Source organism: Plectropomus leopardus, chromosome 9 (genome assembly GCF_026936395.1).
Source record: "Plectropomus leopardus strain MGB_pleo_1.0 chromosome 9, ASM2693639v1, whole genome shotgun sequence".
In the NCBI taxonomy this organism is placed as follows: domain Eukaryota; kingdom Metazoa; phylum Chordata; class Actinopteri; order Perciformes; family Serranidae; genus Plectropomus; species Plectropomus leopardus.
In genome coordinates this window covers 26,836,636-26,845,782 of record NC_142184.1, presented here as the reverse complement: position 1 = coordinate 26,845,782, position 9,147 = coordinate 26,836,636, and the positions used below count along the sequence as shown (strand labels likewise).

At 37.9% G+C, this 9,147-nt stretch overlaps 1 long non-coding RNA gene across 2 annotated transcripts in view; it reads right to left on the bottom strand.

The window, feature by feature from the left end:
* LOC148188759 (uncharacterized) overlaps positions 1–9,147 on the bottom strand; it is a 39,189-nt gene that overhangs the window by 9,785 nt on the left and 20,257 nt on the right. The gene's annotated exons all lie outside the window — the stretch shown is intronic.

Here is a 9,147-nt window from a genome sequence, read left to right as displayed (position 1 = left end):
TCCATACTCTGACTGCTTTTTCCTCTCGTATTTGTTCTCTCTTATGTAAGTCTTCCTACCCATTACATTTGCATTTTTGTTCCTTTTTTTGTAGTTTCTCTATGATTTTCTGGCTGTCTTCCTAATTTCGCAATATTTTTTCCCACCAAGCTTGATCCATCGTATTTCTCTCTTTGCATTCAGTCAATGAGAGAGAAACAAAGAAACATTCGCTCATTGCTCCCAGCTAATGCTCTGTGCCCATTATATGGAAGACAAGTTGCACATATTCACACATATCAGGGTTGGACCAATGAACCTCTGTTTTTTAAGGTCACTGCTGCTATTCAATATGCATCTTTTTGACATCACTAAACATATTCTATTCATATAAATACATATAAAATTTACTCTCTTGCCACTTTTTAAGTCCCTCAGAAAAATCACAACTCTAAAATGATATAAAATGATAAGTTGTAGCAGCTACGTAAAAGAATACTTGCAAAATGAAGATCTATACATCAATGTTAAGTTAAATTTGTCAAGAAAACTTGGGCGAACATTCTTCATGAATTGAAGCAATCAGGGAACATGTTTAACAACAGCAAATCTGCATATATCATCCATTTATAAAACTCTCATACAATTTGTGTAGTATAATCCATGTTTCATTTATATAGTTGTATATAGTTGTAAACATTGTGACTCACATCAGTAGAAACAGTCTCATGAGTGGCTGAGTAGTACACTTGGGAACATTCATGCATTTAAATTTCAATGTATAAAAAAAGGTATACTTATAGTGTATGACAAAGGACTTGAAAAAGTGCACTTTTCAAAAGTACACAAATTACCACTTTAAGTTTCTGCACTCTAATATACTTTTTAAAGTACAAAATACGTCAAAATACGAGAAATAGCAAAAAATGAAATTCAATTAAAGTGCACTTACAGTGAAGTGAAATTAAACTTTAATAAAGCATACTAGTGGTCTGTTACGGGGACTTGAAAATAAATATACTTTCCATAAGTACACTTAACTACCACTATTACTATTTTCAATTTAGTACAGTTGTACTTTTAACAGTGCACTATCATACAATTTACAAAACACTTCAAATAAAGTAAACCACTTTAAGTGTTGCAGAATTAGTGCATTCAAGTTAAACAAAAGGACATTTAGACATGACATCTACATCTCTGAAGTAACTTTTGAAAAGTATACTTTAAATATACTTAAAGTTCAGCATAAGACATACAGGTGTACTTGCAATAGCTTTGGAACACTTAAATTGTATTTCTTATACACTAATATATTCATTTTTTTTTTACCTGGGAGCTCAGGTGGAGCTCACATGCACGCATGTGATCGGGCACGCTCGGGGTGAGCTAGTCGTAGGTAGAGGTATTATCTAAAGTAACGTTTTAGTGAAAATGCAGTTGTGTGGGAAGCACTGAGTATACGACTGGATAAATTAGATTTGGATGTATAATGCAAGAGTTGTGTGAGAGTTTGAAAACAGACTTCTTGATAAAGCTTTGCTGCTGTTAAACATACTTCAATTCATTAAGAATGTTAGCCTTTTTTTAGATCCTCCGCAAAAATAACTATTTTGTGGGTGAAGCATTCCTTTAAGGCAAGACGACCTACATCAGTCCTGCATATCTGCAAATCAATATATCTGTCTAACTCTATATCACACAGCTGTTCCTCTTACCCTCGAACCTTTTCTGCACTAAATCAAATCTTGCAAGGTGTTGGACTGAATCAACAGCCGGATCATAATATTTATATGATAAAGTAATAACAGGAATAATTGGTTCTGCTTTAATTGGCTGAGCAGCACAGACTAATCAGTTGATTGCTTTTACAGTAATGTTATTAGTGGAGAAGTTCATCATGGTTAAGGTCACTAGCAGCAATCAGCATAAAGCCGAGACAGATGACCATGCAGGCAATTACTGACACCTCTAAATTTCATGGAGAGAAGATGGTAACTGAGCGTTATTGGTTCATGTCTATACAGTAATCCTGCCGCACAGCTGATTCCCAATTAGCACAACATAACAATGAAGGAATTACAATTTTAATTATCCATTGAAAACAATCATTACAAGCAACTTTAAATAATAGTGAAGATGATTATGTTGTATTGGTGTCTTTCCTGAAATAATTATGAATGAGCATGACAGAGAAGAGTATCAGTTAAGTGTCATTTTTGTGTGTGTGTGTGTGAGTGTGTGCATGCATATGTGTGTGTGTCTTAATTTGGGTAAAATTCGTAGCGTAACCACTGTGTCAGCAGAAAAACATAGGCTCGATGTTCCAGAAACTAACACTTCCGAAATAATAACCTGTATTGCCTTGTTTAAAAGCCATGACACTTCACATATTCAATTAAGTATTAAAGTTCCTGTCTCTGAAATTGCAATACAGTAGTTTGTAACTTCCTGCATGTGTTTATATTCAGTGTCTTCCTGTTATCAGCATGTTTGCAGACAAAACTTTTGTCTCTTTGAAAAGGAGGGAAAAATTCTTCACTTGATTTATGAAGTTTCTACAGACACATATACAAACATATCCTCCTCCTGTTCTGGTTGTAAATTTCTTTTCCAACATTTGTTCCAGAAAAGTCAGGAGAGTGAGAGGCAACCAAGCCCGCACAGTCACCACACTTTCTGCCAACACGAACACATCGAGATACCAACTAACTTTAAATAGTACAACATCTCAGAAAAAAATATGCATCGAGACAAAATAACAAGTGAACTGTTGGATTTGATTTAAAATAAACGTGTTAACTCCTGACATTTATAGCTCTAAATGATGGCCAATAAATGTGGCAAGCCCACAGAGCAGTTTAATAATGTGTTTCCTCTTTCCAACAACCTGTCCTGACCTGCAGTAATGAGCTGCAGTCAGCTGTATCTGTCTGTGTTATAGGAGATGTAGTTCATAAATTAAGACACACATATTCACACACGCACACACGCACGCACGCACGCACGCACACACACACACACACACACACACACACACACACACACATTACTTGAAAATTCACAGGCATTTTGACATTCATTCAACTAATTCTCCTTTTTCATAAAATAAAGCATCAACAAAATAAATTACAAAGAAGAGATATGTACAAAATTACGACAAACAGCCTTTTAAAATGTGTTTTTATTACTATATTCAGAAAAAATACTAAGCTTCAGCTCATTCTCCAACAATGTCATCTTTCACTGATAAGGAGATCATCAGTCAGACTCTTGTCAATAGATGCAAGACTCAACAATTGCCCGACTGCATGGGGCAGGTAAAATACCACGTGCAACTTGTAAATCTATCAACAGTGTTGCCATATGCTAAATCCTCCTGATACTTCATGACATCTGATGACTGAATAAATAAAACTGTCAAAAGAAAATTACACTCCTGGGCCTGTCATTTTCTGACCCCCGTGTTTATATCCTGCATGCACCCATTTCTTTGCTTCCTCTATGATGTTATTCTATCAATACGCACAAACACACACAAACACACACAAACACAGATGCTGTTGGAGACAGGTGGGTTTAAGTCTCAAAGGGAGTATGTTCAGGGGTGTTGTGAGCATGTGTGTGTGTGTGTGTGTGTGTGTGTGTGTGTGTGTGTGTGTGTGTGCGCAGATGCATGAGTCAGGTGATAAAGAGGTCACTGTTAGATTTTCTCATTTGGGGAATCATCTGCTCCTGGGTCTGTTGTGTGCTTAACAAGAGCAACGACGCAGCTGTTTCCGGAGATGTTCACTCAGTGTTTCTGCATATTTACATGACTTATATTCACTCAGAGGTTTCCTCAGATTGAATTTTGCATTATCAAACATGGCTGCACTGCAAATCCTCTAAATGTTTTTGCCTCTGTCTTTTTTCTTATTTACAAATTAAGTATGTTTGCACAGCACAAATGCCTTTTCATGCACACAGTATATTCTAAATGATGTGTTTGTGTGCATTATGTACATGCATTCTTCGTGTTGGCATGTGCACTCTGCTTTTGTCATGTGTCCGTCATCTCTGATTTTGAAAACTCCCACAGTGCTCACAACACCTGACATTAAACACAGCTGGAATCTAACTGACTGTAAGGCATGCAGAGCAATGATGTAATCTCATTGCAGTACACCAAGTTAACCACATGGTGGTGATGCTTGGACAGGATTTCAATCAACTTCAACCAAGTCGTCAACCCAGCCAGACACACTGCAAAAAAACGAAGCTAGAAGGAGATGTACAGCAGTCTTTTAATCAGTTGCATAATTTGATTTTTCTTTCAGTCAGTGTGGTCAGATGATCTTTTAAATGCAGTTTAAAAGGTTTAAATATGTTATAATGGTTAAAGATCATTGAAAATATTTATAAGAACACACTGGCTCACTCCTCTAATTTTATGTGATCTCAAAAATTCTAAAATAATGTAATAATTATCATTTTATAAGCCTGGTAACACTCTTATAATCTAAGTGTGATAAACAACAGTCTTCTTATAGAATTTAACGACATATGAAGAGGAAGCTGAACATGAACGTCAGCGGTTCCTGATCCCATTTTGTTGTGTTCAGCTGTGTTGTGAGGAACTTCTGTCTGCCAGATGTCAACATCTGTCTCTTCATTCCCATAAACGTTTTAGTTTTAGGGTTGTTTCCTATCCTTTGTTATATCATCAGTGCTAATTAACTGTAACACAGCTGTCTTGAAGGAGTAAAAAATGACTCTTCTTACAAGCATGGTTGTAGTTTGCTCCAAATTGGAAATACTTCACAACTAAATGACATATTCACATTGAGGTGTATTATGGATAGAAAACTGTTATAAGAAAGGTACATTTGTAATACAGCCAAGTTCATGACAGTTTCTGCTATTATTGTCAAATATATCAATTCATAGACATACATTAACTAGAATATTCAAACCGGCTTCAATTCTTATTTTGCGCATTACAAATACACTGACACAAGCTTCGCTTCCTTGCTCTTTTTTAACATTTCAATATTTACTACAGTCATTCTGCTGTTCTCTGCTGCAAACCGAGAAAAGTCATCTTTACCATATTATAGGCTTTTTACATTTACATTTTCATAGAAATTTTAACTTGTATGCCCTTAATGTCAATTTTTCCCACATCAAATATGGAATTGAAAATATTTTTTTTCTGAGGTATTGTATGAAAGTTAGAAATTTTCGTACCCGCCATCAAAATTGAGTCAGGTCATCACTGAGTCCAAGTGAACATTCGTGCCAAATTTGAGGAAATTCCCTCAAGGCATTCTTGAGATGTGATGTTCACAAGATTGGGGCAGACACAAGGTCACACTGACCTTGACCTTGGGCCACCAAAATCTAATCAGTTCATCCTTGAGTCCAAATGGACATTTGTGCCAATTAGGGGGAAAAAAACAGCTCAAGGCATTCTTGAGATATCATATTGTCATATATCATTATGACATATAGTTCCAAGTGGACATTTGTGCCAATTTTAAAGGAATTCCCTCAAGGCCTTCTTAAAATATCAGGATCTCAAGAATAGGACAGACATCTGTATGGACGGACAGACAGGCAACTCAAACACATAATGACTCCAGCCACGGCTATTGCCGTGCAGAGGCATAACAAAAAAGGGAGGCTGTTCAGTGCAAAGAGTGTGACATTAAATTGGGAAGGTCTTTCAGACTGCAAGGTGTTTCAAGCTTAATTTGCACTTTTGAAGGGCTTCCCTGTTTTTTCAATGTGTTTCTGTTGACCTATTTGGGTCACTTACTTCTACACTTTTTTATATAAATAGTAACAGTAGTTACACTCTCAGTTTTGAATGGCATTGTTTTCACTTGGAGAAACACAGTAAACTACAGCAGTACACACTGCTCACTTCAGAGACTTCAAACATGCTCGACGTGAATGCACCTTCAGACTGAGACCAAGATAAATTACAATGAATCTTTTTTTGCAGTACAGTCAGGGCAGGTCCAGGAGGCTTTATCCTTTTCATCTCCCTCACCACCAATCAGAGACTCCCCTTTACAAGACCCCCGCTTGCTTGTCAATCACTCCCCTCGGGCGATAGGTTGGAGCGAGACAAAAGAGGGAGGAGAGCGAGAGAAAGGGAGAGAGGATAAAACAGGAGGGGGGTGGGGGGGTTGGACGTGAAAGTGGTTGATAAACACAGGGATGGGATGTTCGAGAGAGCGGAGCATGTAGAGTAATCGCTGAGTGGATCCACTGTCTTGAAGAGACATGAATGAATGGGGTCAGGGACGCCCCTGAGAATAAAGAGAGAGAGAGAAAGAAGGCTTGATAGAGTGAGAGAAAGAGGGATAACAGAAGGTAAGATGGAGTGAATGCATGAGGTGGAAATGGACTGAGGGCGACAGCAGAGAGGAATTAAATAACAGCAAGAAATGGAGAGGAAACATGGAAATGAGAAAAGAAAGTGTGCATGAGGGAGTGGAAAAGAAGAGTTAGCAGGAAAGAAGCAGATAAAAGGAGGAGATGGGTGAGAGAGCATAAGACGTAGGGTAACTGGGTGGAAGACCAGAAAGAAGATTAAAAAGGAAGGGGATGAGCAGGGAAGAGAAGGAAGAGAAGCAACATAAAATAGTTTTGAGAGACAGAGAGAGAGAGTGAGAGAGAGAAGGGAGAGACGGAGGGAGAGCTTCAGGGAACGGAGAGAAGAGCGAGGATACAGGGAACATAAGAGGGAGAGAGAGCGAGGGGAGGGGAAGATGCACGCTTGTACATGTAATCTGCTACTATGAAATTAAAACAGACAAATGTTGACAGGTGCTGCTTTATGTAAATAGTTGTGAAGCAAGGAAAGACTATAAGGTATTTTTTACCAGTTTTAAAAATGTCCTTTAATTATATCGTCATTGTTCCTTGAAACGAAAACTCTGAGTCTCCTGGATAATTTAAATGTAGCACAGGTTTATGCTTAGGTCATCAGTTTTTAACATTTAAAAATGAGCTGTATATTTAAATTAGAGCATATGATTCAGAGTCTTATTTAGAAATTGTCTGCACACAGCTCTCAACATGGAGGTTATTACACTAGCTTCCAGCAGCTAACAGTGCTAACAGTGCATACAGTGCTAACAACAACGACAGGAAACAGCGCTGACAGAGCTAATGTTGTTAATGTCAGGGGTTGGCGTTACACTTTGGCAACAATGCTGTCCTAATATCAGCTGTAATCGCTGAGCACAATGAAGACCGTGAGCAATTAGCTGGTCAGTGGGATATACACTCACATGCACTAACATGCATGTGAGGCTGAACAGTCGAACACAGAAGCTCAGATTACAACACACACAGAGGGAGTGACTTTATTCTCTGCTTAGGATGCCATTGCTCCACTATATCTTTACATGGCAAATACTTTATGGCTGCTATATTGATGTTGTGAATCTCATGTACCAACACGCTTTGGCGTGATACTGGGTTGCATATACAGGACCTTTTGCTGAATTAAATTGTGTTTTTTACACCAGTTTTGGAATAACAAAAGGCCCTAAATATGATGACTACCATGGGCCTCAGCCAACATCTATAAGGAGAAGAAGCCACAGAGGTGTGAAGGAGGAGGTTCCTGCTTCAAAAGGTATTCAATAGGGGTGCAATAATACACTGATCTGGATCAATATATCGATTAAATGATTAATTATGTGTGACATCAGCCAATACTGTATTGCTATCCAAAGAATAAATATAATACCATAATGTCATTGTACTTGTGATTTACACCACTATGATCAACATATCATAATTCTATGACATTTAATGACATCTCATAATGGCCCTTTGCATTTATACCTGGTATCATTATATAGATCTATCAGCAAACATGGTGCATCCCAGATCAGGCGATATTGTGTTTGATTGGCCTGTAGATTTTCTTAATATAGCAGGAAGAGGTGGAGTTTAAAACTGTTTCTGCCTCATCAGAAAAGATGTACAGATACCATGTTAAAACCAGATGTGAATTACATCTGTGAAGGAGAAAGTGTGTGCCTTTTCAGCAGAGCCACGTGTAAGCTATTTCATTAAGTTTGACTGTGTTTACGTACATGAGTATATATGTATAATATTGTGTGCTTCTGTGAACCACAGAAAGATAAAAGAACTTATGACAGTACAGTACGGAGGGCTGTGAAAAATTCATATCTTCCGATCTCAATCAACAGGCAGCAGATTTATCCCCTCTCTCCATGCCAGGAGAGACACAGTCAGGTGTGATGTCCGCTTCAGCGAGGCTTCAGACACATTTATGTCAACAGATTTAACACGCTACTCAAGATCACATGCTGCTCATATCTTGGCAGCGTGGCAGCTAAGGCGCTCTATTTTGAGCTGTTTCTATCCTCAACAAGCCAACGAGGTGCTCATTGACTCAGCAGGAAAGCTCACAGAGAAAAGAGGAGGATGCTAGGAAGGTTGGAGCAGTCAGGCAGGTGATGAAGCACTGCTGATCTCACCGGCCCTTCTCACTTTAAATAATAAATGCAGCCTATGGCTTGTAATACTCTTGATTTACATCTTGAGCCATGCTAATTGGGGTTTAAATTATTTTCAGCCACAGATGAATGCACTTGTGACTTTTCTGTGGCTTCAGGGTGGTTTGTGTGAGACTGACTCATGGGATCGGTTGAAAAATATGAAAAACAGCTATATAGTTATTCTATCATATAAAAACATTCTACTTTGAATGTACTTTTTGTCTAATATGTTTTTCCGCACAAAAGTTAACTCATCTTGTAAAAAATTATAAAGATTAAATCCATGTCCTACTCAGAAAAGTCCGTTCTCAGTGTATGTCAGTGTATGTGCTCTGAAGGTTTCAGGTTACCACTCACGGTAGTTAGCTGCTTAGATAATGCATACAAATATTTTGTTTATATGGATAAGCTACACAAATCATGAGCTTGGTAAGACTTCTACAATTTAGTCATTTAGTTCATTGTCCTAAAACCATGAGCACCATAGCAGAAGTAATACGGGCAGAGTAAACAAGAGAGATGCAAAAAAAAAGAGGTCAAATAAACAATTGATTGTATTTCCATCTTTACTAAGCAACAATTTTTGAGGAAGGAATTAAAAGCCCGTCCCAACTGAACGCCTGTCCCAAAAATAACC